At 46.0% G+C, this 27,554-nt stretch overlaps 1 protein-coding gene across 4 annotated transcripts in view; it reads right to left on the bottom strand.

The window, feature by feature from the left end:
• The window catches only part of LOC133477371 (uncharacterized), a 33,106-nt gene extending 7,356 nt beyond the window's left edge, over positions 1 to 25,750 (bottom strand). For all 4 annotated transcript variants that reach the window (XM_061771995.1, XM_061771996.1, XM_061772000.1 and 1 more), the window contains exon 1: positions 25,436 to 25,750. The gene's annotated coding sequence lies outside the window, so the exon portion shown is untranslated. The remainder of the gene's footprint in view (positions 1 to 25,435) is intronic.
• Between the last annotated feature and the right edge of the window lie 1,804 nt (positions 25,751 to 27,554).

The raw sequence follows: 27,554 nt of genomic DNA, 5'->3' as shown, positions 1-27,554 counted from the left end.
GCTGCTCCTCCACTGGCATGAATGCAAGTGGAAGATGGGTACATTTCCATTTTTTTGGGGTGAACTACCCGTTTAATGTTAAATTAATTAATGTAATATATACTATATCTAAAAATTCAAACAACCTTTATGTTGATTCAGGCTAATTTGTGTTTTTTTTTGTGTGTTGTAGCATACTTGGCATGAGTCTCTAAAAAGGAAATTCAAAGCTGAGCCAATAAAGTTGTCAGAAATACGCTGTTTTGCTTTATTATTTTGTTTTGTTGTGATATCACATTTTAAATGCAATACTAATATATACTTTAAAGCATAGTGTTTATTGGATACCTCACCTTACCTTTAAGTGAATGTGCGCATAAGGTTAGTGCAAAAGTTCACCTTAACTTTAAGTAAAAAAAAAAAAAAAAAAAGCAAAAAATGCTGAATACAGTACGTAAAAACTTAGAGTGGATGCTTTTGGTATGATTTTTTTTTTTTTTTATGTGTAGGAATGCTTACATAGGATTGTAGGAACAATGACAAATAATGAAATCAAAGCAAATCAAAAAACAAAAACAAATAACTAATCACAAGAGCAAATAACTAATAAAAAAAACACAACAGCAAATAACTAATCACAACAACAAATAATTAAACAGAACACCATCCATCCATCCATTTTCTTTACCGCTTATCCTCACTAGGGTCGTGGGTTGCTGGAGCCTATCCCAGCTATCTTCGGGCGGGAGGCGGGGTATACCCTGAACCGGTCGCCAGCCAAACGCAGGGCACATAGAAACAAACAACCATTCGCACTCACATTCACACCTACGGGCAAGTTAGAGTCTTCAATTAACCTACCATGCATGTTTTTGGGATGTGGACGGAAACCGGAGTGCCCGGAGAAAACCCACCCAGGGAGAACATGCAACAGGGCGCCGTTGAAAATTCAGCTACTGTGGGTCAAAGTCAAAGAAGAAGAAGAGGTGAAAAGCGGGTTTTTCGGCAGAAAGAGAAGAGGAAAGCACAGAGCCTAGAACTGAATGTGGGGACTTTGAATGTTGGGACTATGACAGGAAAATCTCGGGACTTGGTTGATATGATGATTAGGAGAAAGGTTGATATATTGTGTGTCCAGGAGACCAGATGGAAAGGCAGTAAGGCTAGAAGTTTAGGGGCAGTGTTTACATTATTTTACCATGGTGTAGATGGGAAGAGAAATGGAGTCGGGGTTATTTTAAAAGAAGAGTTGGCTAAGAATGTCTTGGAGGTGAAAAGAGTATCAGATCGAGTGATGAGGCTGAAATTTGAAATTGAGTGTGTTATGTGTAATGTGATTTGTGGTGATGCCCCACAGGTAGGATGTGACCTAGAGGTGGAAGAGAAATTCTGGAAGAAGCTAGTCGAAGTAGTTCTGAGAATCCCAGACAGAGAGAGAGTCGTAATTGGTGCAGATTGTAATGGACATGTTGGTGAAGGTAAGAGGGGTGATGAAGAAGTGATGGGTAAGTATGGCATCCAGGAAAGGAACTTGGAGGGACAGATGGTGGTAGACTTTGCAACAAGGATGCAAATGGCTGTAGTGAACACTTTTTTTCCAGAAGAAGCACGAACATAGGGTGACCTACAAGAGCGGAGGTAGAAGCATGCAGGTGGATTACATTTTGTGCAGACGATGTAATCTGAAGGAGGTTACCAACTGTAAGGTAGTGGTAGGGAAGAGTGTGGCTAGACAGCATAGGATGGTGGTGTGTAAAATGACTCTGGTGGTGGGGAGGAAGATTAGGAAGACAAAGGCAGAGAAGAGAACCATGTGGTGGAAGCTGAGACAAGGACGAGTGTTGTGCAGCTTTTCGGGAAGAGGTGAGACAGGCTCTCGGTGGACGGGAGGAGCTTCCAGAAGACCTGACCACTGCAGCCAAGGTGATCAGAGAGGCAGGCAGGAGAGTACTTGGTATATCTTCTGGCAGGAAAGGAGAGAAGGAGACTTGGTGGTGGAACCACACAATACAGGAAATCATACAAGGAAAAAGGTTAGCTAAGAAGAAGTGGGACACTGAGAGGTGAAAGGAATACATTGAGATGCGACACAGGGCAAAGGTAGAGGTGGCAAAGGCCAAACAAGAGGCATATGATGACATGTATGGCAGGTTGGACACTAAAGAAGGCGAAAAGGATCTATACAGGCTGGCCAGACAGAGGGATAGAGATGGGAAGGATGTTTAAATACTTGGGGTCAACCGTCCAGAGCAATGGTAAGTGAGGTCAGGAAGTGAAGAAACGGGTCCAAGCAGGTTGGAACGGGTGGAGGAAGGTGTCAGGTGTGTTATGTGACAGAAGAGTCTCTGCTAGGATGAAGGGCAAAGTTTATAAAACAGTGGTGAGGCCAGCCATGATGTACGGATTAACGACAGTGGCACTGAAGAGACAACAGGAAGCAGAGCTGGAGGTGGCAGAAATGAAGATGTTGAGGTTCGCTCTCGGAGTGACCAGGTTGGATAAAATTAGAAATGAGCTCATCAGAGGGACAGCCGAGGTTCGATGTTTTGGAGACAAAGTTAGAGAGAGCAGACTTCGATGGGTTGGACACGTCCAGAGGAGAAATAGTGAGTATATTGATAGAAGGATAATGAGGATGGAGCTGCCAGGCAAGAGAGTTAGAGGAAGACCAAAGAGAAGGTCAATGGATGTCGTGAGGGAAGACATGATGGCAGTTGGTGTTCGAGAGGAGGATGCAGGAGATAGGCTTACATGGAAAAGGATGACGCGCTGTGGCGACCCCTAACGGGACAAGCCGAAAGGAAAAGAAGATTCGTGTTTTTTCTGTTGTGGTTTTTCATTTGCTGTTGTGATTTTTCATTTGCTGTTGTGTTTAGTTCTTTTTTTGTTATTAGTTTTTTGCTGTTTTTTGATTTGCTGTTGTGTTTTGTTGGGATTAGTTTTTGCTGTTTTTTCATTTGCTGTTCCATCCATCCATTTTCTGAGCCGCTTCTCCTCACTCGGGTCGCGCGCGTGCTGGAGCCTATCTCAGCTGTCATCGGGCAGGAGGCGGGGTACACCCTGAACTGGTTGCCAGCCAATCGCAGGGCACATACAAACAAACAACCATTCGCACTCACAGTCACACCTACGGGCAATTTAGAGTCTCCAATTAATGCATGTTTTTGGATGTGGGAGGAAACCGGAGTGCCCGGAGAAAACCCACGCAGGCACGGGGAGAACATGCAAACTCCACACAGGCGGGGCCGGGGATTGAACCCGGGTCCTCAGAACTGTGAGGCTGACGCTCTAACCAGTCGTCCACCGTGCCGCGTCGTTTCTCTTTGCAATGTTAATTTATTTCGTCAGCCGCTCATTTGCTGTTGTGTTCAGTTATTTGTTGTTTTGATGATTTTTTTGCTGTTGTTTTTTTTTAATTTGCTGCTGTGTTTAGTTATTTGTTACCGTGATTAGTTTTTTGTTGCTGTTTTTTTATTTGCTATTGTGTTTAGTCATTTGTTGTTGTAATTAGTTATTTCTTGTTGTGATTAGTTATTTGCTATTGTTTTTTTATTTGCTGTTGTGTTTAGTTATTTGTCATTGTGATTCGTTATTTGCTGTTGTGTTTTTTAATTTGCCGTTGTGTTTAGTTATTTGTCGTTGTGTGTTTTGCACTTCAGGGCCACCGTAACTGGCAGATACTGTAATTTCACTTGTTTCTAGTAAATTTACACGAAAAACAAGTGTATTTATCTCGTATTAAGGAGACATATTTTTGCAATGCACCATTAAGGGTCCCATATTTTGGCTATTCTAAATAGCCTCCATAGAGATTAACATATTTCCTTCAATGACTTTGTGACCAAATCTACAGTCTGACTACAGACAGTAGATCAGACAGCCGGCACACAGCACAAAGTAGAAGAGACTTGAGGAAGAATGCGCGATTGGGGGGGCACGGTGTTTATTTCAGGGAGCCGTGCCCCCTCTTGCCCTTACCCAGCGTATAGCTGGTGTTCAGTCTCGTGCTGCAGGAGAAGTGAGAGAAAAGAGGAGGGGGGATGCGGGGGGGGTTCATGTCTTACAGAGAGCATTGAGCGTCACCCCCGGACCAGCAATCTGGAGGTCTCATTTCTTAAATTTATATTTGAAAGGGAAGCGGTGCCAAAGCATGAATGTATATGTATACATGAGAGAGCGAGAGATGAATTCATTAAAAAGGGAAGAAAAAAAAACAGAAAAAGGGCATTTTTTTTCTTCAGGAAGAAAAAGAGCAGGGGATGTCTACAGTATGTGTGCACGTGCCTGTCCTCAGACCATTCTTACGCCCAAATAATGCAGGTCAGCCACCATCTTTTACCCAAGATGCACAATGAATTGGAAAAAGTAATTGATAAGAATAATAACTTTGGTTGAAACTCAAACCGGGAATTTGCTAATGGGTTGTGTAATGGATATCCGACTTCACCCCTCCTTGAGCCGTCACCTTATCGTGGTGGAGGGGTTTGTGTGTCCCAATGATAATAGGAGCTAAGTTGTATGGGCTTTATGCCCCTGGCAGGGTCACCCATGGCAAACAGGTCTTAGGTGCGCCAGACAAAGCACGGCTCAAAGACCCCTTATGATGACGACAAAAAACGGACTCCGGTTTCCCTTGCCCGGTCGCGGGTCACCCTCTGGAGCCAGGCCTGGAGGTGGGGCTCGAAGGCGAGTGCCTGGTGGACGGGCCTGCACCCATGGGGCCCGGCCCAAAAGGGTAATGTGGGTTCACCACCTGTGGAAGGGGCCATAGGGGTTGGGTGCAGTGTGAGCTGGGTGGTGGCTGAAGGCGGGGACCTTGGCAATCCGATCCCTGGCTACAGAAGCTGGCTCTAGGGACGTGGAAATGTCACCTCTCTGGCAGGGAAGGAGCCCAAGCTGGTGTGTGAGGTCGAGAAGTTCCAACTACATATAGTTGGACTCGCCTCCACGCACAGCTTGGGCTCTGGTACCAGTCCTCTCGAGAGGGGTCGGACTCTCTTCCACTCTGGAGTTGCCCACGGTGAGAGGCGCCGAGCAGGTGTGGGTATACTTATTGCTCCCCGGCTTGGCGCCTGTACGTTGGGGTTCACCCCGGTGGACGAGAGGGTAACCTCCATCCGCCTTCGGGTGGGGGGACGGGTCCTGACTGTTGTTTGTGCCTATGCACCAAAAAGCGGTTCAGAGTACCCACCCTTTTTGGAGTCCTTGGAGGGGGTGCTGGAGAGCGCTCTCGCTGGGGAATCCATCGTTCTGCTGGGGGACTTCAATGCTCACGTGGGCAACGACAGTGAGACCTGGAAGGGCGTGATTGGGAGGAACGCCCACCCCCCCCCGATCAGAACCCAAGCGGTGTTCTGTTATTGGACTTCATCACGGATTGTCCATATCAAACACCATGTACAAGCATAAGGTTGTCCACACTTGCACTTGGCACCAGGACACCCTAGGTCGCAGTTCGATGATCGACTTTGTGGTCGTGTCATCGGACTTGCAGCTGCATGTCTTGGACACTCGGGTGAAGAGAGTGGCGGAGCTGTCAACTGATCAACACCTGGGGGTGAGTTGGCTCCGATGATGGGGGAAGACGCCGGTCCGACATGGCAGGCCCAAACGTATTGTGAGGGTCTGCTGGGAACGTCTGTCGGAAACCCCTGTCAGAAGGAGTTTCAACTCCCACCTCTGAAAGAACTTTGCTCATGTTCCGGGCGAGGCGGGGGACATCGAGTCCGAGTGGACCATGTTCTGCGCCTCCATTGCTGAGGCGGCCGACCGGAGCTGTGGCTGTAAGGTGCCTGTCGTGGCGGCAATCCCCGAACCCATTTGTGAACACCAACGGTAAGGGATGCCGTCAAGCTGAAAGAGTCCTATCGGGCCTTTTCGGCCTGTGGGACTCCTGAGGCAGCTGATGGGTACCGGCTGGCCAAGCGGAATGCAGCTTTGGTGGTCGCTGAAGCAAAAACTTGGGCAGGGGAGGAGTTTGGTGAGGCCTTGGAGAAAGACTTCCGGACGGCTTAGAGGAAATTCTGGTCCACCATCCTGCATCTCAGGAGGGGGAAGCAGTGCACCATCAACACTGTGTATAGTGGGGATGGGGCGCTGCTGATCTCGACTCGGGACCTTGTGAGCCGGTGGGGAGAATACTTTGAAGACCTTCTCAATTCCACCGACATGCCTTCCCATGAGGGAGCAGAGTCTGGGTTCTCTGAGGCGGGCTCTCCTATCTCTGGGGTTGAGGTCACCGTGGTCGTTAAAAAGCTCCTCGGTAGCAAGGTGGATGAGATTCGCCCGGAGTTCCTCAAGGCTCTGTAGGGCTGTCCTGGTTAACACACCTCTGCAACATCGCGTGGACATCGGGGACAGTGCCTCTGGATTGGCAGACTGGGGTGGTGGGCCCCCCTTTTTAAGAAGGGGGACCAGAGGGTGTGTTCCAAATACAGGATCACACTCCTCAGCCTCCCTGTTAAGGTCTATTCAGGGGTGCTGGAGAGGAGGGTCCGTCGGGAAGTCGAAATCTCAGATTCAGGACGAGCAGTGTAGTTTTCGTCCTGGCCGTGGAACAGTAGACCAGCTCTACAACCTTAGCAGGGTCGTCGAGAGTGCATGGGAGTTCGCCCAACCAGTCTACATGTGTTTTGTGGACTTGGAGAAGGCATTCGACCGTGTCCCTCGAGGTGTCCTGTGGGGAGTGCTTCAGGAGTATGGGGTTCCGAACCCCCTGATACTGGCTGTTCGGTCCCTGTACGACCGGAGTCAGAGTTTGGTCCGCATATCCGGCAGTAAGTCGGACTCGTTTCCGGTGAGGGTTGGACTCCGCCAAGTCTGCCCTTTGTCACCGATTCTGTTCATAACTTTTATGGACATAATTTCTAGGTGCAGCCGAGGCGTAGAGGAGTCCGGTTTTGTGGCCTCAGTATTGCAGCTCTGCTTTTTGCAGATGATGTGGTTCTGTTGGCTTCATCAAGCCGTGATCTCCAACTCTCACTGGAGCAGTTTGTAGCCGAGTGTGAAGCGGCTGGGATGAGAATCAGCACCGCCCAATCTGAGACCATGGTCCTCAGTCGGAAAAGGGTTGTGTGCCCTTCTCCAGGTTGGGGATGAAATCCTGCCCCAAGTGGAGGAGTTCAAGTATCTTGGGGTCTTAATGGAACAGGAGATCGACAGGCAGATTGGTGCAACGTCTGCAGTGATGCAGACTTTGTATCGATCCGTTGTGGTAAAGAAGGAGCTAAGCCGAAACGCGAAGCTCTCGATTTACCGGTTGATCTACGTTCCTACCCTCACCTATGGTCACGAGCTGTGGGTCGTGACCGAAAGAACAGATCCCGGATACAAGAGGCCAAAATGAGTTTCCTCCGCAGGGTGTCCCGTGCACTCCCTTAGAGATAGGGTTAGAAGCTCGGTCATCCGGGAGGACCTCATAGTAGAGCCGCTGCTCCTCCACATCGAGAGGAGCCAGATGAGGTGGCTGGGGCATCTGATTCGGATGCCTCCCGGACGCCTCCCTGGTGAGGTGTTCCGGGCACGTCCCATCGGGAGGAGACCCCAGGGATGACCCAGGACACGCTGGAGAGACTACATCCTTCGGCTGGCCTGGGAACGCCTCAGGATCCCCCCAGGAGAGCTGGATGAAGTGGCTGGGGAGAGGGAAGTCTGGGCGTCCCTGTTAAAGCTACTGCCCCCGCGACCCGACCTCGGATAAGCGGTAGAAAATGGATGGCTGGATGGATGGATATCCGACTTCAACATCAACACAAAGACTGATGTAATTCTTTGGACAAGACCCCCGCCCCATGTCACTGGATGTCTGTGTCAAGTCATATTGACAGTTAACCACATAAAGAACGACCTTTCCTCCGAGTTTCTCCAACTAAACGTCTCGCCTGCCATATGCCAGTGGATTTACAGCTTTCTGACGAGGAGGACATAGCAGGTGAGGCAGGGGGAGGCAACCTCATCCACGCACAGCACCAGCACCCCAAAGTTGTGTCCTCTCTCCGCTGCTCTTCTCTCTCTACACGAACGACTGCACTCGGCCTCATCAAAGACGGTGACGTGTCTGTATATCGACAGGAAGTGGAGCTGATGTGCGGCCGACACAACCTGGAGTTGAACACCCTCAAGACTGTAGAGATGATCGTGGACTTCAGGAGGCATCCCTCGCCACACCTGCCCCTCACGCTGTCCAGCTGCCTTGTGTCAACTGTCGAGACCTTCAAGTTCCTGGGAATTAGAGTCTCTCAGTACCTGAAGTGGGTGATCAACATCAACTCCGTCCTCAAAAATGCCCAGCAGAGGTTGTACTTCCTGCGGCTTCTGAGGAAGCACGGCCTGGCACAGGAGCTCTGAGGCAGTTCTACACAGCGGTCAACAAATCAGTCCTGTGTTTTCCATCACAGTCTGGTTTGGTGTTGCTACAAAAAAAACTCAGACTGCAACGAACAATCAAAACTGCTGAAAAGATTGTCGGTACCCCTCTACCCACCCTTGAGGACAAGAGCATGCAAAATCCTCTCGGACCCTCCACATCCTGGTCACCAGCTCTTCCAGCTCCTTCCCTCAGGTAGGCACTACCAATTAATTCAAACTAGAAATAGCAGACATTCCAACAGCTTCATCGTTCTTGCCATAAACTTCTTAAACAGCTAACCTACAATTCCATTGCAACATGCTGCCAATTTTTTTTGTCTTGAGTTTGTGGTCACATTTCTGTCAGGCCAATTATACATTACTTGTGCACTCACTGTAGCAGTCTTGCCATGCTGCACTATTTGCAAATCTGTTGTTGACCAATACCTGCCACTCATGCCAGAGTAGCATCTGCACCACTTGCACACTGACTGAGGAGTATCTGTAACATTTGCACAATCAACATTGTCCCAGATTATTGCGCTACTAGTCACTTTAAACTCCATAAACTCCTTGAAGTCTCGGCGCCCTTTGCACAATGGTCATTGCACCGACTATTGCTATATTAGTCATTCAAAGTGCTATACGTGCTCGAGGACTCTTCATCGTTTTGCACAATTGTCAAAAAAAATAATAATAAAATTGTACCGGCATTTCCAGATAACTGGGAACCCTTTATTGGTAAGTGACTTTTTCTCAATGTCTTTATGTCTGTTGTCATACTAGAGCGGCTCCAACTACCGGAAACAAATTCCTGATGTGTTTTTTGTAAATACTTGGCAAAGTAAAGATGATTCTGATTCTGACAAGGACTTCACTCTGGAGACATGGAAGATGACCCAGAAGGTCTAAAAGTCTCCTCATGACCCCCACAACGTGGCTTGGGGAAGGAATTGATTGATGACTGTTGAACAATGGAACATGATCATCCACCCCAGTGGTGATCAAAGACACTGCCAGTTAGACTCCTCGTGATTGCGTACCACGTGGTGGAAGTGGAAAATAAAATTACATTGTAGAAATCCCACGTTTAATGCAGCCCTATGGGGGGCACAAGTCAATGCAAACTGTAGGCCGGTCCCAAGCCCGGATAAATGCAGAGGGTTGTGTCAGGAAGGGCATCCGTCTTAAAACCTTGCCAAACAAATATGAGCGTTCATCCAAAGAATTCCATACCGGATCGGTCGTGGCCCGGATTAACAACGTCCGCCACCGGCACCGTCAACCTGCGGGGCGGCGTTGGAAATGCAGCTACTGTGGGTCGAAGTCAAAGAAGAAGAAGAGGTGGAAAGCGGGTTCTTCGGCAGAAAGAGGAAAGCACAGAGCCTAGAACTGAATGTGGGGACTTTGAATGTTGGGACGATGACAGGAAAATCTCGGGAGTTGGTTGACATGATGATTAGAAGAAAGGTTGATATATTGTGTGTCCAGGAGAGCAGGTGGAAAGGTAGTAAGGCTAGAAGTTTAGGGGCAGGGTTTAAATTATTTTACCATGGTGTAGATGGGAAGAGAAATGGAGTCGGGGTTATTTTAAAAGAGTTGGCTAAGAATGTCTTGGAGGTGAAAAGAGTATCAGATCGAGTGATGAGGCTGAAATTTGAAATTGAGTGTGTTATGTGTAATGTGATTTGTGGTGATGCCCCACAGGTAGGATGTGACCTAGAGGTGGAAGAGAAATTCTGGAAGAAGCTAGTCGAAGTAGTTCTGAGCATCCCAGACAGAGAGAGAGTCGTAATTGGTGAAGATTGTAATGGACATGTTGGTGAAGGTAATAGGGGTGATAAAGAAGTGATGGGTAAGTACGGCATCCAGGAAAGGAACTTGGAGGGACAGATGGTGGTAGACTTTGCAACAAGGATCCAAATGGCTGTAGTGAACACTTTTTTCCAGAAGAGGCACGAACATAGGGTGACCTACAAGAGCGGAGGTAGAAGCACGCAGGTGGATTACATCTTGTGCAGACGATGTAATCTGAAGGAGGTTACCAACTGTAAGGTAGTGGTAGGGGAGAGTGTGGCTAGACAGCATAGGATGGTGGTGTGTAAGATGACTCTGGTGGTGGGGAGGAAGATTAGGAAGACAAAGGCAGAGAAGAGAACCATGTGGTGGAAGCTGAGACAGGACGAGTGTTGTGCAGCTTTTCTGGAAGAGGTGAGACAGGCTCTTGGTGGACGGGAGGAGCTTCCAGAAGACTCAACCACTGCAGCCAAGGTGATCAGTACTTGGTGTATCTTCTGGCAGGAAAGGAGATAAGGAGACTTGGTGGTGGAACCTCACAGTACAGGAAATCATACAAGGAAAAAGGTTAGCTAAGAAGAAGTGGGACACTGAGAGGACCGAGGAGAGGCGAAAGGAATACATTGAGATGCGACACAGGGCAAAGGTAGAGGTGGCAAAGGCCAAACAAGAGGCATATGATGACATGTATGGCAGGTTGGACACTAAAGAAGGAGAAAAGGATCTATACAGGCTGGCCAGACAAAGGGATAGAGATGGGAAGGATGTGCAGCAGGTTAGGGATAGAGATGGAAATATGTTGATTGGTGCCAGCAGTGTGCTAGCTAGATGGAAAGAATACTTCGAGGAGTTGATGAATGAGGAAAATGAGAGAGAAGGGATAGTAGAAGAGGCAAGTGTGGTGGACCAGGAAGTGGCAATAATTAGTAAGGGGGAAGTTAGAAAGCCATTAAAGAGGATGAAAAATGGAAAGGCAGTTGGTCCTGATGACATTCCTTTGGAGGTATGGAAGCATCTAGGAGAGGTGGCTGTGGAGTTTTTGACCAGCTTGTTCAATAGAATTCTAGTGTGTGAGAAGATGCCTGAGGAATGGAGGAAAAGTGAACTGGTGCCCATTTTTAAGAACAAAGGTTATGTGCCGAGTTGTGGGAACTATAGAGGAATAAAGTTGATGAGCCACACAATGAAGTTATGGGAAAGAGTAGTGGAGGCTAGACTCAGGACAGAAGTGAGTATTTGCGAGCAACAGAATTGTTTCATGCCTAGAAAGAGTATCACAATGCATTATTTGCCTTGAGGATGTTGATGGAAAAGTAAAGAGAAGGTCAGAAGGAGCTACATTGTGTCTTTGTAGATCTAGAGAAAGCCTATGACAGAGTACCCAGAGAGGAACTGTGGTACTGCATGCGGATGTCTGGAGTGGCAGAGAAGTATGTTAGAATAATACAGGACATGTACGAGGGCAGCAGAACAGCGGTGAGGTGTGCTGTCGGTGTGACAGACGAATTTAAGGTGGAGGTGGGACTGCATCAGGGATCAGCCCTGAGCCCCTTCCTTTTTGCAGTGGTGATGGATAGGCTAACAGATGAGGTTAGACTGGAATTCTCGTGGACCATGATGTTTGCAGATGACATTTTGATCTGTAGTGAAAGCAGGGAGCAACTGGAGGAACAGTTAGACAGATGGAGGCATGCACTGGAAAGAAGAGGAATGAAGATTAGCTGAAGTAAAACAGAATCAGAATCAGAATCATCTTTATTTGCCAAGTATGTCCAAAACACACAAGGAATTTGTCTCCGGTAGTTGGAGCCGCTCTAGTACAACAGACAGTCAATTTACAGAACACTTTGGAGACATAAAGACATTGACAAAAAACAATTGTGCAAAAAGATGCAGAGTCCTCTAGCACTTAGAGCAGTTCGAATGGCTAATATCGCAATAGTCCGGTGCAATCACCATTGTGAAAAGGGCACTGAGACTTCAAGGAGTGTATGCGGTTTAAAGTGACGAGTAGTGCGATAATCTGGGACAATGGTTGTGCAAATGTTACAGATACTCCTCAATCAGTGTGCAAATGGAGCAGATGCTACTCTGGCATGAGTGGCCAGTATATGCAAATAGTGCAGCACGGCGAGACAACTACAGTGAGTGCACGAGTAATACATAATTGGCCCCACAGAAATGTGACAACGAACTCAAGTCAAAAAATTGCCAGCTTGTTGTAATGGAATTATAAGTTAGCTGTTTAAGAAGTTGATTGCAAGAGGGAAGAAGCTGTTGGAATGTCTACTAGTTCTAGTTTGCATTGATCGGTAGCGCCTACCTGAGGGAAGGAGCTGGAAGAGCTGGTGACCGGGGTGGGGAGGGTCCGAGAGGATTTTGCATGCCCTTGTCTTAGTTCTGGCAGCGTGCAAGTCCTCAAGGGTGGGTAGGGGGGTACCGACAATCCTTTCAGCAGTTTTGATTGTCCGTAGCAGTCGGAATTTGTCCTTTTTTGTAGCAGCACCAAACCAGACTGTGATGGAAGAACACAGTACTGATTCAATGACTGCTGTGTAGAACTGCCTCAACAGCTCCGGTGGCAGGGCGTGCTTTCTCAGAAGCCGCAGGAAGTACATCCTCTGCTGGGCCTTTTTGAGGACGGAATTGATGTTGGTCGCCCACTTCAGGTCCTGGGACATTGTAATTCCCAGGAACTTGAAGGTCTCGACGGTTGACACAAGGCAGCTGGACAACGTGAGGGGCAGCTGTGGCGAAGGATGCCTCCTGAAGTCCACGATCATCTCTACAGTCTTGAGCGTGTTCAGCTCCAGGTTGTGTCGGCCGCACCACAGCTCCAGCCGCTCCGCTTCCTGTCGATATGCAGACTCGTCACCGTCCTTGATGAGACCGATGACAGTGGTGTCATCTGCAAACTTCAGGAGTTTGACAGTCGGGTTCGCTGAGGTGCAGTCGTTCGTGTAGAGAGAGAAGAGCAGCGGAGAGAGGACACAACCTTGGGGCTTCCCAGTGCTGATGCTGCGTGTGGATGAGGTGGCCTCCCCCAGCCTGACCTGCTGTGTCCTGCCCGTCAGAAAGCTGTAAATCCACTGGCAGATGGCAGGTGAGACGCTGAGCTGGAGAAGCTTGGATGAAAGGAGTTCAGGGATGATGGTGTTGAACGCTGAGCTGAAGTCGACGAACAGGATCATCGCGTAGGTCCCTGCGCATGAATATACGTGCATGAATGAGAGGGTTGGTGGGGGAAGAGTGAGGCTACAGGGAGAAGAGATAGCAAGGGTGGAGGACTTGAAATACTTGGAGTCAACCGTCCAGAGCAATGGCGAGTGTGGTCAGGAAGTGAAGAAACGGGTCCAAGCAGGTTGGAACGGGTGGAGGATGGTGTCAGGTGTGTTATGTGACAGAAGAGTCTCTGCTAGGATGAAGGGCAAAGTTTATAAAACAGTGGTGAGGCCAGCCATGATGTACGGATTAGAGACAGTGGCACTGAAGAGACAACAGGAAGCAGAGCTGGAGGTGGCAGAAATGAAGATGTTGAGGTTCGCTCTCAGAGTGACCAGGTTGGATAAAATTAGAAATGAGCTCATCAGAGGGACGGCCAAGGTTCGATGTTTTGGAGACAAAGTTAGAGAGAGCAGACTTCGATGGTTTGGACACGTCCAGAGGAGAAATAGTGAGTATATTGGTAGAAGGATGATGAGGATGGAGCTGCCAGGCAAGAGAGCTCGAGTAAGACCTAAGAGAAGGTTGATGGATGTCGTGAGGGAAGACATGATGGCAGTTGGTGTTCGAGAGGAGGATGCAGGAGATAGACTTACATGGAAAAGGATGACGCGCTGTGGAGACCCCTAACGGGACAAGCCGAAAGGAAAAGAAGAAGAAGAAGTAGAAATCCCACGTTTGTGTTAATGTGTTGATTCTACAGGTCTGACAAAAAGACTACTTGAGAAGAACTGTACCACTGGGTTTGAAGCCAAACAGTATGAAATTATGTTGTATTGAATAATAAGTAGTTGATTTGGCAGAACTCAAGTTGAAACAATCATTTTGGATGCTTGACCTCTGCGTGAGACCGTTTCAAAGTTGGGAATCGTGTATTTGAAAATGTGCCGAGTTTCAACACATGCTTAGGGTGACTCACGCATATAGAATGAAATTTAACATGGAAACCTGAGTCGATGGCGTGGTCTCCTACTCCATCTCAGGAGTACAAAAGCCTCGACATCCCTTCAGTTCACGCTCTCTCGCCTCAACCCCACCCCACCCCCCAAACCCCCCCTTTTCCTTTGTTTGTCACCACATGGCACGCGAGGTCCGGACCACAACAAAGGCTCTGTCAGATGAGAAGCCGGCAATGCTGCTTCTGTTTTTTTCCCTTGTTTGCGGTGGCCCAGGAGAGATACTCCTGACATTCCCACAAGTTACACTCACAGTCTTGCGCAAGAGCGTGCCCGCCAACAAGTCCAAATGGTAGGAAACGTTACAAGCGCATCCACAAAAACAACTTTCTTTTTGTCGTCCCTTTTGTGTTTCATTTTTGAGCATCTTCTTCCTCAACTAAACCTGCCTCCTTTCCTCCTGAGACAACTGAGAAAAGACCATCCCCAGACCATGTGATCCACGATCGTAAGTAAAACATTGCAGTGATTACTAGAAAGTACAAATTGGTGCATAGTAGCTAAGTTAGCGATCTAACACGAGTCCCAACTTTGTTCTCTCTCAACACGCTTCAATTCATTCACGCTCATTTCATGAGTTCAGCCCTCCACGCTATATCCTGTCATGTTACGTATGCTTGCTTTTTATTTTTGTAGTAAAGTCACACTGATTTGTCCCCAAATCCCCCTGTAGTTTAAACATCCTATGTGTGTTTGTGTCAAGATATTGGCCTCTGTAATTGAGAATGAATTCTATATATAACTGTGGCAACGCCTTCAGAAAAATATTGATCCTCGAGGTTTTTCATCATTTTGTCCTGCAGTAAGTTAATCAACGACACAGTGCCTCATTTTTATCCTAACTAAACAGCGTTAGTTGTAACATTCGCATGCAGTTTTTCTCTTTTTTAATCTGCAAAAATTTCAACAATTCCGGTTTTTCTGTCAATATGGTGTGCTGTGTGTACATTGAGGAAAAACATTTACTTAAATGATTTTAGTCAAGAGGCGGCACGGTGGACGACTGGTTAGAGCGTCAGTCTCACAGTTCTGAGGACCCGGGTTCAATCCCTGGCCCCGCCTGTGTGGAGTTTGCATGTTCTCCCCGTGCCTGCGTGGGTTTTCTCCGGGCACTCCGGTTTCCTCCCACATCCCAAAAACATGCATTAATTGGAGACTCTAAATTGCCCGTATGCATGACTGTGAGTGTGAATGGTTGTTTGTTCCTATGTGCCCTGCAATTGGCTGGCAACCAGTTCAGAGTTTACCCCGCCTCCTGCCCGATGACAGCTGGGATAGGCTCCAGCACGCCCGCGACCCTAGTGAGGAGAAGTGGCTCAGAAAATGGATGGATGGATGGATTTTAGTCAATGGCTGCAATATAACAGAGTGAACATTTTAAGGGGGTCTGAATACTTTCCGTACCCACTGGATACTGAAATTAGATGACAAAACCCCAATGCTCCTAAAGTGACTGGTGAGACCCTGAGTCTGGTGTGTGCGTGCGTGTGTGTGTGTGTGTGTCTGTGTTTTGATGTGTGTGTGCGTGCGCGCGATTGTATTGCTTTGCTTGTGTGGACCAACCCTTGACAAACAACCTTTACTGTGAGGACATTTTTCCTTGTGAGGACATTTCTGCTGGTTCTCACAAAGAAAATGCTTAGATGAGCCCTATTAGTCCTAATGAATGGTCTGTAAAAGTTTCAGAAAATGTCCTCATTGAGTCAGAAAACACAGAAAGGCATGTGTTCGTACATGTCCCCGGTGGCACTTTTGTGTACTACAGGTGAAATTCAATGGAAAGCAATCCAATTTTCTGATTGGCTAAAGCCAGGAAAATTTCTGATTGGCCGTTTCAGTCACGTGACTACATCGCTGCACAGAAACGGGGCTGCATAAGGAGGAAATGAGGCAGGCAGAACGTTTGAACTAAATAAATCCATCCATCCATTTTCTGAGCCGCTTCTCCTCACTAGGGTCGCGGTCGTGCTGGAGCCTATCCCAGCTGTCATCGGGCAGGAGGCAGGGTACACCCTGAAATGGTTGCCAGCCAATCGCAGGGCACATAGAAACAACCAACCATTCGCACTCACAGTCATGCCTACGGGCAATTTAGAGTCTCCAATTAATGCATGTTTTTGGGATGTGGGAGGAAACCGGAGTGCCCGGAGAAAACCCACGCAGGCACGGGGAGAACATGCAAACTCCACACAGGCGGGGACGCACCTCAGAACCCCGCACCTCAGAACTGTGAGGCTGACGCTCTAACCAGTCGGCCACCGTGCCGCCTTGAACTAAATAAAAGCTGCAAAATAAAGCATTTGTCAAATAGAACTATTTAATTATCTTATAAATGACAATGAAAAGTAAAATTAGTCGTATTACTTAAAAGTACTATTATTGCAAGTGTGAGTCTTTAAATACTACTGCAACAGCACACTAGCCAACGACTTGAATACCTTCTACTGCAGATTTGAAAAGGAAAGTTTCACACCCCACACCAACCCGGCCGCACCCCTGACCACAATCACACCTCTGACCTCTGCGTTAACCATCCATGAACAGGATGTGAGACGCATCTTCAAACAACAAAAGATTAACAAAGCGGCAGGCCCAGACCATGTGTCCCCATCCTGCCTCAAAGTCTGCGTGGACCAGCTCGCTCCAGTCTACACACAGATATTCAATAGATCTCTGGATCTACAGTTCCATTCTGTTTCAAACGCTCCACCATTCCAGTCCCCAAGAAACCTGCAATCTCTGGTCTAAATGACTACAGGCCTGTCGCTTTGACATCTGTGGTCATGAAGTCCTTTGAACGTCTCGTGCTGGACCACCTCAAGAGTGTCACAAGTCCCCTGCTGGACCCCCTGCAGTTTGCCTACCAAGCGAACAGGTCTGCGGATGATGCAGTCAACATGGGACTGCACTTCATCCTAGAACACCTCGACAGTGCAGGGACCTACGCGAGGATCCTGTTCGTGTACTTCAGCTCAGCGTTCAACACCATCATCCCTGAATTTCTTTCATCCAAGCTTCTCCAACTCAGCGTCTCACCTGCCATCTGCCAGTGGATTTACAGCTTTCTGACGGGCAGGACACAGCAGGTCAGGCTGGGGGAGGCCACCTCATCCACACGCAGCATCAGCACTGGGGCGCCCCAAGGTTGTGTCCTCTCTCCGCTGCTCTTCTCTCTCTACACAAACGACTGCACCTCAGCGCACTCGACTGTCAAACTCCTGAAGTTTGCAGATGACACCACTGTCATCGGCCTCATCAAGGACGGTGACGAGTCTGCATATCGACAGGAAGCGGAGCGGCTGGAGCTGAACACGCTCAAGACTGTAGAGATGATCGTGGACTTCAGGAGGCATCCTTCGCCACAGCTGCCCCTCACGTTGTCCAGCTGCCTTGTGTCAACCGTCGAGACCTTCAAGTTCCTGGGAATTACAGTCTCTCAGGACCTGAAGTGGGCGACCAACATCAACTCTGTCCTCAAAAAAGCCCAGAAGAGGATGTACTTCCTGCGGCTTCTGAGAAAGCATGGCCTGCCACCGGAGCTGCTGAGACAGTTCTACACAGCGGTCATCGAATCAGTCCTGCGTTCTTCCATCACAGTCTGGTTTGGTGCTGCTACAAAAAAGGAAAAACTCAGACTGCAACGGACAATTAAAACTGCTGAAAGGATTGTCGCTACCCCCCTACCCACCATTGAGGACTTGCACGCTGCCAGAACTAAGACAAGAGCGTGCAAAATCCTCTCGGACCCTCCGCACACCGGTCACCAGCTCTTCCAGCTCCTTCCCAAAGGTAGGCGCTGCCGATCAATGCAAACTAGAACTAGCAGACATTCCAACAGCTTCTTCCCTCTTGCGATCAACTTCTTAAACACCTAACCTACAATTCCATTTCAACATGCTGGCAATTTTTTTACTTGAGTTCATTGTCACATTTCTGTGGGGCCAATTATGTATTACTCGTGCACTCACTGTAGTTGTCTCACCATGCTGCACTATTTGCATATCCTGGCCACTCATGCCAGAGTAGCATCTGCTCCATTTGCACACTGATTGAGGAGTATCTGTAACATTTGCACAACCAACATTGTCCCAGATTATCGCACTACTCGTCAATTTAAACCGCATACACTCCTTGAAGTCTCGGCGCCCTTTGCACAATGGTCATTTTTTGGACTATTGCAATATTAGTCATTTGAACTACTCTAAGTGCTAGCGGACTGTGCATCTTTTTGCACAATTGTCAAAAAAAAAAATAATAATGTACCAGCATTACCAGATAACTAACAACCCATTACTGCTCAGTGACTGTTTTTTTTTTTTTTTTGTCAATGTCTTTCTGTCTCCAAAGTGTTCTCTGTCAATTGACTGTCTGTTGTCGTACTAGAGCGGCTCCAACTACCGGAGACAAATTCCTTGTGTGTTTTTGGACATATTTGGCAAATAAAGATGATTCTGATTCTGAAATTACTATTAATACTACCACTGTGTGTGTGTATTAAGATAGATAGATAGATAGATAGATAGATAGATAGATAGATAGATAGATAGATAGATAGATAGATAGATAGATAGATAGATAGATAGATAGATAGATAGATAGATAGATAGATAGATCAAATAAATCAAATTTAATGAATTTTAAAATGTTCGACCAAACAAAAAGTGCAACAAATGTGTTACCTTGGACTCAGGTAATTGTAACAGCATTCCTCAGTATTTTCAAAAATATAAATTTTCCTGATCAGGCTTACGAGGATGACTTACAGTTTTAATGCAGGAAATGATCACTGGGTTATAGAGTTAGTTTTTTTACAGTGAGCTCTGTACTTACTTTCTTACTTTTACCACTAAATACATCACTGATAGCTACTAATATTATTTTTTTTCTGAGAAGGACATTCATCACACTATATCATTTGGAATCTAATGAGACCTAAATACAGTGAAGATGTTAATCTAGGCCTGTAACACCTGCTCCAGTGCCCATGGAAGGCTATGATTGGCAGGGGATTCCACCTCGCTAAGACAGCAAAAAACTAGCAAAATTGATAGCAAAAAAGTGGCTGGTAGGGCTGGGTAATATGGGGGCAGTGGGGGGGAACAGATCACAATTATGTTTTTCATATCGTCTGATCTCGATTTCAATCACGATTATTATTTTTGAAACTAAAAATACAAATATTAAAACAATTTTGGCCCAACAGTCCAACAAATGTTGGGTAAATATAAAAACACAGTGAACTCCTCAAGAAGGATTACCACAGAGGTTAGATCAGCCTGCGTCTGATAAGATTGTCTTCTATGATTTTGAGTATGATTCTGAATCCTGACATCCATGTGATGACGATTTCTATTTCTATTAATTATTCTTGTTATTTTGTTCTGAACGCATTCCATTATGTAAAGAGTAAAGATTTTCAACCCGGAATATCTCATTCATAGAGCTCTAGGATGTGTTATTAAAGTGGTCTCTTTATTTATTTCTTTATTATTAGCAGTGTAGTTTACAGTCTTCAACATGTCTGTTTTTAGTAAAAGGTGATACAAAGTTTATTGTTTTAATAATTTATAGCGCTCCAAGACACAATTCAAAATATATGGAAGAATTTTCAGAACTGCTGTCAGTTATCTGCACTGACTACAACTATGTTGTCAAAACAGGCATGCATGTTGACAATAACATGGAGAAGAAAAAAAAAACCTCTCTGCTAAACTGGACACATTTGAACTCTCTCAACATATAAAGAGTATGACCCACTCTCAAAATCACATCTTAGACCTAGCAATTGCTAAGAATGTTGACATTTTATCTGTTGACATTAAAGACTTAGCCATTTCTGATCATTTTTGTGTTCTTTTAATTACAGATTCTCTCAAAAGTTCAGGCAACCTCTGTGTCTACTGAGAAAAGGCACTTAAATGAGAGGCCCAGCACTAAGTTTATGCAGACCATAGCTGTGTCACAAACTGGAAAATGCCAAATGTCATGGATGCTGTTGCTCCTAATAAAACTAAGACACGCTTGAGTCGGCCTAAAATACAATGGAGGAGCACTATGATGGTCAAGGCCAAAGTGTAGGAAAAAAAGCAGAGAGCATCAGTACTACTACTTTATGAACTCCATCTTGCTTACAACAGGACCTCTGACGTGGAGAGGACAATGGTGTTGACTGTTCCCCACTTTTCTGGTTTGCACATTTTGGGGATTATTTTTTTACATGGATTTAATTGTGATATATTGCGATATCTTTGTTTGGCTAGTTATTTGCAGAAGGCACGCGTTACTGGCCATGGTGGAGGCCTGTTGGTTAGCCACTGGGATGAACTCAAACTGTCTCCTCGAGCCCTTCCTGCATTTTCCTCATTTGAATGCCTCGCCTTCAAAATGTCTTCCTTCCTGCCTCACAATTCTACTTATCTACCGACCACCTAAACTGAACCTCTCAACTTTTTGCTCAACATCTGCAAATACTATAATTTTCGGTGATCTGAATATCCACGTCGACAGCCCCTCCTGTCATCAAGCTGCTGAAGTACTGGACTGCTTAAACCTAAATCAACATGTTAACTAACTGCCCTACTCACAATAAGGGACACATCTTCGACCTGGTTATTGCAGGCCATACCTCCATAAAAAACTAAGTGTATGACCTTCGTGTCTCAGACTATAAAGTAATCTCCTTTGAGGTTCTACTTCTGTCCCCTATCTCCAAACCAAGACCGTCAAATCCACTTTCGTAACATCAAAAGCAACAATCCTGATGTCCTATCTTCACATCTCCTGCTTCTAGCCGCTGCCAGTTTCTCCTCAACCACTGAGTCAGTGGATCACAACTACAAATCCCTCAGTACTCTTCTGGATCTCAACGCCCTTCCTAAAACCAGAACTGTCTATTTTTTACACTCAGTGCCTTGGTACACCTGTGAGCTGCGCAGACTCAAGACTGTGGACCATGCCCTTGAGTGGCGTGCTAAAACATCTGGTCTCCTTATTCACAGGGTGGCATTTCAAGACCACCAAAAAGACCATATAAAATCAACCCAGGATGCGCGGTTTCATTTCTACTCAAATATCATCAATAGCAGTACCGGAAATTCAAAGCAGCTTTTTTCCGTTCACCTTAAAGCCCAGTCCCAAACAAACACAAACTACTCTGAGGAGCAATGGAACAAATTTCTCTCATTCTTCAACACCAATCACTCTCAACTCACTAGTCATCCAGTTTTGATCAAGGGCTATACAAATAAACTTGACTTGACGAGCTACAGTATAATCTGGCTCACAGCCCGCAGTACCTTGTCCTTTCCAGTGCTTCTCTGAGGTCTTGCATGGTGACACAGAAATCCTCAAGAAAATAAAACCAACCACCTACATTCGTAGCCCCCTTTCCCACAACACTGATTAAATCAAATCTTTCTGCCAAAACCCCACTTATCACTAGAATGATAAACCCAATAATAAACCTCTCCTTAAAATCTGTTCGGCCATGTTCCACCTGCACTAAAACAGCTGTCATCAATCCACTGGAAAAAAAAAACATCTCCCTCGACCCAGAATACCTAGCCAATTACAGGCCCATCTCTGACTGCCTGTTCATCCCAAAGGTGCTGGAAAAAGTTGTTGCAGCTCAGCTTCATGACCATTTGGTTGTTCATAACCTGTATGAAAAATTTCAATCACGTTTCCGTTCTGCTTACTGTCCAGAAACCACTCAGGTCCGTGTCACCAATGACCTTCGTATGGCAGCTAATGCCGGCTGTCCTTCCCTCTTCATCCTCTTTGACTTAACAGCTGCCTTTGATACCATTGACCACCTCATTCTTCTCAAGCGCCTCTGTGAAGATAGTCAACTCTCAAACTCTGCTCTGAACTGCTTTGCATCCTACCTCTCTGGGAGGACCCACTTTGTCAGCACTAGACCTGCTGTTCTACAACACTCCCTCTCACCTGCAGTGTCCCGCTTCGGTCTGTACTTAGTCCAGTGCTTTTCATCCTGTACATGTTCCCCCCAGTCATATCATCAGCCACTATAGAATATCACTCCATTGCTACGTTGAAAACACACAGTTGTACCTCAAGACAGATTCAACATCATCATCAGCATCAACACCACTCTCACTCACCGCCTGCCTGGAGGAGGTAAAGGCGTGGATCAGTTATACCTTCCTTCAACTCCATAGCTCTAAATCTGAAGCCATTTTTACTCGGTACTCTTGAATTTACCTCAAGCACTCCCCACCAGTCCCCCCGCCCCCACCCATTTTTTTATTTACTTTTTAACTGACTGTACTTTTAAGTTTTTACTATCTACTTGTAGCATTTTGAGATTTTACAGAAAGAAAAGTTAAATGTTATACAACTTCCAATTCCAGTGAGGTTGGATCATTCTTATATTTTCTTTGTCTCCTGCTCTCGTATAGCGCAGACACTTTTTTTGCTCACTCTGCTTGCTTCGCCTCTGTTTAGATTTTTCTTGCTGATAAGCTTGTTTTTCTTCTTCCCAAAAAAATTAGGAGACTGCTAGATATTTTTAAACCTGTGGGATTGTACTTGTTGTAGATAGTCAGAAAGTTAGTCAAAGAAATACACCACAAAGTAGAGCGAGAAGCTTAGTGAGGATAAAATGTGAACCTATGAAACCACTGTCTCTAGCTAAATCTGGGAGATGAGCTCTATTCAATATCAATTCACCGTGTAATAAATCAATATTGATTAATCACATCATTACAACCTACAGTATGATCTAGACTTTAAACTACTAAATGAAACGTGGTTAACATAAAGTAGCTGTAATTTTAAATGAAGCAGCAAATGAAGCAGCAAATTTTAATTTCATGAATAGGAATAAAAAGGCAGTGGTAATGGTGCTATTTTTAAATCATTATTTAAAGAAATTATACTGGGTGATTGTAGCGCTTTTGAATAGCTTTGTTTTTTACTAAAAGTGTTTCAAATGTTATTGTTTTAATAATTTATAGACCTCCATCCATCCATTTACTACTGCTTATACAAGGTCGGGTCGCGGGGGCAGTAGCTTTAGCAGGGACACCCAGACTTCCCTCTCCCCAGCCACTTCAGCTCTTCCAGAGGATCCCAAGGCGTTCCCTGGCCATCCAAAAGACGTAGTCTCTCCAGCGTGTCCTGGGTCATCCCTGGGGTCTCCTCCCGGTGGGACGTGCCCGGAACACCTCACCAGGGAGGCGTCTGGGAGGCATCCGAATCAGATGCCACCTCATCTGGCTACTCTCGATGTGGAGGAGCAGCGGCTCTACTCTGAGATCCTCCTGGATGACCGAGCTTCTCACCCTATCTCTAAGGGAGAGCCCAGACACCCTGCGGAGGAAACTCATTTCGGCCGCTTGTATCCGGGATCTTGTTCTTTCGGTCACGACCCACAGCCTGTGACCATAAGTGAGTGTAGGAACATAGATTGACCAGTAAATTGAGAGCTTCACCTTTCGGCTTAGCTCTTTATTTACCACAACAGACCGATACAAAGTGTGCATCACTGCAGACGCTGCACCGATCCGCCTGTCGATCTCCCCTTCCATTCTTCCCTCACTCGTGAACAAGACCCCAAGATACTTGAACTCCTCCACTTGGGGCAGGATCTCATCCCCGACCTGGAGAGGGCACACCACCCTTTTCCGACTGAGGACCATGGTCTCAGATTTGGCGGTGCTGATTCTCATCCCAGCCGCTTCACACTCGGCTGCAAACTGCTCCAGTGAGAGTTGGAGATCACGGCTTGATGAAGCCAACAGAACCACATCATCTGCAAAAAGCAGAGATGCAATACTGAGGCCATTAATTTTATCCATAAAGTTATGAACAGAATCGGTGACAAAGGGTTGCCTTGGCAGCGTTCAACCCTCACCGGGAACGAGTCTGACTTTCTGCCAGATGTGCGGGCCAATCTCTGACTCCGGTCGTACAGATACCGAACAGCCCGTATCAGGGGGTTCGGTGCCCCATACTCCCGAAGCACCCCCTACAGGACTCCCCGAGGGAGACAGTCGAACGCCTTCTCCAAGTCCACAAAACACATGTAGACTAGTTGGGCACACTCCCATGCACCCTCAAGGACCCTGCCAAGGGTGTAGAGCTGGTCCACTGTTCCACGGCCAGGACGAAAACCACACTGCTCCTCCTGGATCTGAGATTCGACTTCCCGACGGACCCTCCTCTCTAGCACCCCTGAATAGACCTTACCAGGGAGGATGAGGAGTGTGACGTCCAGAGTCGAGGTCAGCAGCGCCCCATCCCCTCTATTAATTTTAAGTTTAATTGTTAACTAATGTCTCGGGAAGGGCACCACGTCACCTTTTATAAGTATCAAATTTAGGAAAAATGACGAGGAACCTTTTCATCAGTCTCGTAATCTGAAGGTTGCTACACTATGAAATTTTTAGTTCTAGATGACAGAGGTTTACTTAAAGTCAGAACATCCATCCATCCATCCATTTTCTGAGCCGCTTCTCCTCACTAGGGTCGCGGGCGTGCTGGAGCATATCCCAGCTGTCATCGGGCAGGAGGCGGGGTACACTCTGAACTGGTCGCCAGCCAATCGCAGGGCACATACAAACAAACAACCATTCGCACTCACATTCACACCTACGGGCAATTTAGAGTCTCCAGTTAATGCATGTTTTTGGGATGTGGGAGGACACCGGAGTGCCCGGAGAAAACCCACGCAGGCACGGGGAGAACATGCAAACTCCACACAAGTGGGGCAACGGATTGAACCCGGGTCCTCAGAACTCTGAGGCTGACACTCTAACCAGTCACCCACCGTGCCGCTAAAGTCAGAACACACACTCAAAATACAACCAAGAGTGGAACTTTATGGTATATTTAATGACATCTAAAGGGATCTAAAGGGGAACCCACAAAAGGGGTCTAACTAAACAAAGAAAATAACACTAAAAACGGAAAAAAGGAGGAAAATCAGCATATGAAAAGGGGAATAGAACATCGTGTGTTGGACTAAAGTTGGAAACGTGAGCACTTACTGTGTCCAGTGCGGACGAGAGAGAGATAGAGGACAAAGTTGTGATTTTGTCTGAAGCTAGTAATTTCCTCAAAATTATTAGGCACTAATATTGTAGTCTGGCAAGGTTGCCGTGTTTACTCACAACCGTAAATTCAAGCTGGTGGGTGGTAGTCTCTCTCTGGAAGTGGCTCAGGTAGCAGACGAAAAAGATGTAGAAAAATAAAGCAAAATAAAAGAGGTGGGAGAAGAAAAATGGCTGGTCGTCACGCCTTCTTGGGAGAACCGGACGTCTCTCTTCCTGCCTCTTTTTGTGGCTCGTTGGCAATTTCAGAGCGATCCCGTTTGGCTGGGAGTGTACCTGGTACCTTCATAGTAACTGCTCTGATCGCTTAGCGGAGGCCCACTGTTAGGCTGGGAAGCCATGTCGGTTCTATCCAGGCTCGCGGTTACCATGCCATGTGCCCGCACAAAAGAAAGGGGAAATGGGGGAGGGGTGGCCAACGGCTAGCCCGCCTGGGGACCTGCCAACAAGGTAAGAGATGAAAAAACACAAGACTAGAGGGAGAAGGTGTGAGTTAAGAGTTAAAAACCCCAGAGGCGGGGCGGGGCAGATCGGTTGCTTATTATTCAATACAACATTTCGTACTGTTTGATTTAAAATCATGAGGAACAGCTTTCAAAATCTTGAAGAGGACCTGTAAAACTGACAATAGTGACACAGACACCAAGGCATACATTTGTAATATTTCTACAGAGTTCATAAGATATCAAAACGGACATGTTACCTCCCGTTAACAAACATCAAAGGCCAGTCCACGGGTTTGAGCTTGCAGTTCCTCTCAACGCCAGGGGGTGGCGCCTTACTTCTATTTTCTATTTCTGTTCTATTTTTTAGAAAAAGCTTAATGGCAGCTACTTTAAGAACTTTAGGAAACTCACCTGACTGAAGTGAGCAATTGATTATTTGCTGCAAATCAGCTTGCACAGACTTCGTAAAAAGTCAGGTGGTATTGAGTCAAGACAGCTCGTTGATTGTTTCAGCTGCTGAACCATTTTCTCTATAGTCTTTTGGTCAACTGTATCAAAGTTTCCTGGGTGGCTACAGGTGTAGTATCATTTTGTTGATTTGTGCTGATATTTAACCTGATGGATTGTAATTTTTTCACTAAAATGACAAGCAAATTAATTGCATTTATCAGCTGTTAGGAGTTTTGGAGCTATCTGATTCGGGGGGGCTGTGAGCTTGTCAACTACAGCAAACGAGTATTGCTGAAGTTCTTACTGATGATTTCAGAAAGGTTTTGCTGTCTAGCCCTGACTAACTCTTGGTTAAAATTACAAAGACTTTGTCTGTAGGGGTCAGTCAATTTGGAGCTTAGTTTTCCCACACTTTGATTTAGAGGTCTTTACCATCATAGTGCTCCTCCACAGTGTTCTAGGTCACCTCAAGATTTTAGTCTTAGTTTTAATAGGAGTGACAGCATTCATGACATTAGACATTTTCCAGGTGAAATTATCCAAAAGTTCATCAACTCAGCATTCACAGTTTGTGGCACAGCAATGGTCTTCATAAACTTAGTGGTGGTACTCTCATTAATGTACCTTTTCTTAATAGACATAGAGGTTGTCTGAATTTTTGGAATAATCTGTAATTCAAAGAATACACAAAAGATTGTCAGAAATAGCCATATCCTTAACGTCAATTGATAGAATTTCAACATCCTTATAGATGACCAGGTCTAAGATGTGAACTTGAGTGTGGGTTGGACTCTTAATATGTTGAGAGAGGTCAAATGTGTCTAGTATAGCAGCGAGTTCTTGCGATTTTTTTTCACCATGTTATTGTCAACATGAATGTTAAGGTCTTCCGTTATGACAAAATAGTTGTAGTCAGTACAAATAACTGACAGCAGTTCCGAAAAATCCTCCATAAATTTTCTATTGTATCTTGGAGGTCTATAAATTATTAAAACAATAACCTTTGGGTCACCTTTAACTAAAAAACAGAGATATTCAAAATAGCTCAACTCACCCAGTATAATTTCTTTACACTGAAATAATGACTTAAAAATAGCACCATTACCACGGCCTTTTTTTCCTATTTATGAAATTAAAATTTGCTGCTTCATTTGAAATTACAGCTACTTTATGTTAACCACATTTCCTTTAGTAGTTTAAAGTCTCATACTCTAGGTTGTAATGATGTCATGACACGTCCTTTTTTTCCCTATTCGACATTTGTTCATAAAATTTAAATTGGC

This window comes from Phyllopteryx taeniolatus, chromosome 4 (assembly GCF_024500385.1).
Source record: "Phyllopteryx taeniolatus isolate TA_2022b chromosome 4, UOR_Ptae_1.2, whole genome shotgun sequence".
NCBI lineage: Eukaryota > Metazoa > Chordata > Actinopteri > Syngnathiformes > Syngnathidae > Phyllopteryx > Phyllopteryx taeniolatus.
Note: the sequence above shows the minus strand (reverse complement) of the source record. Positions and strands in the feature narration are given on the sequence as shown.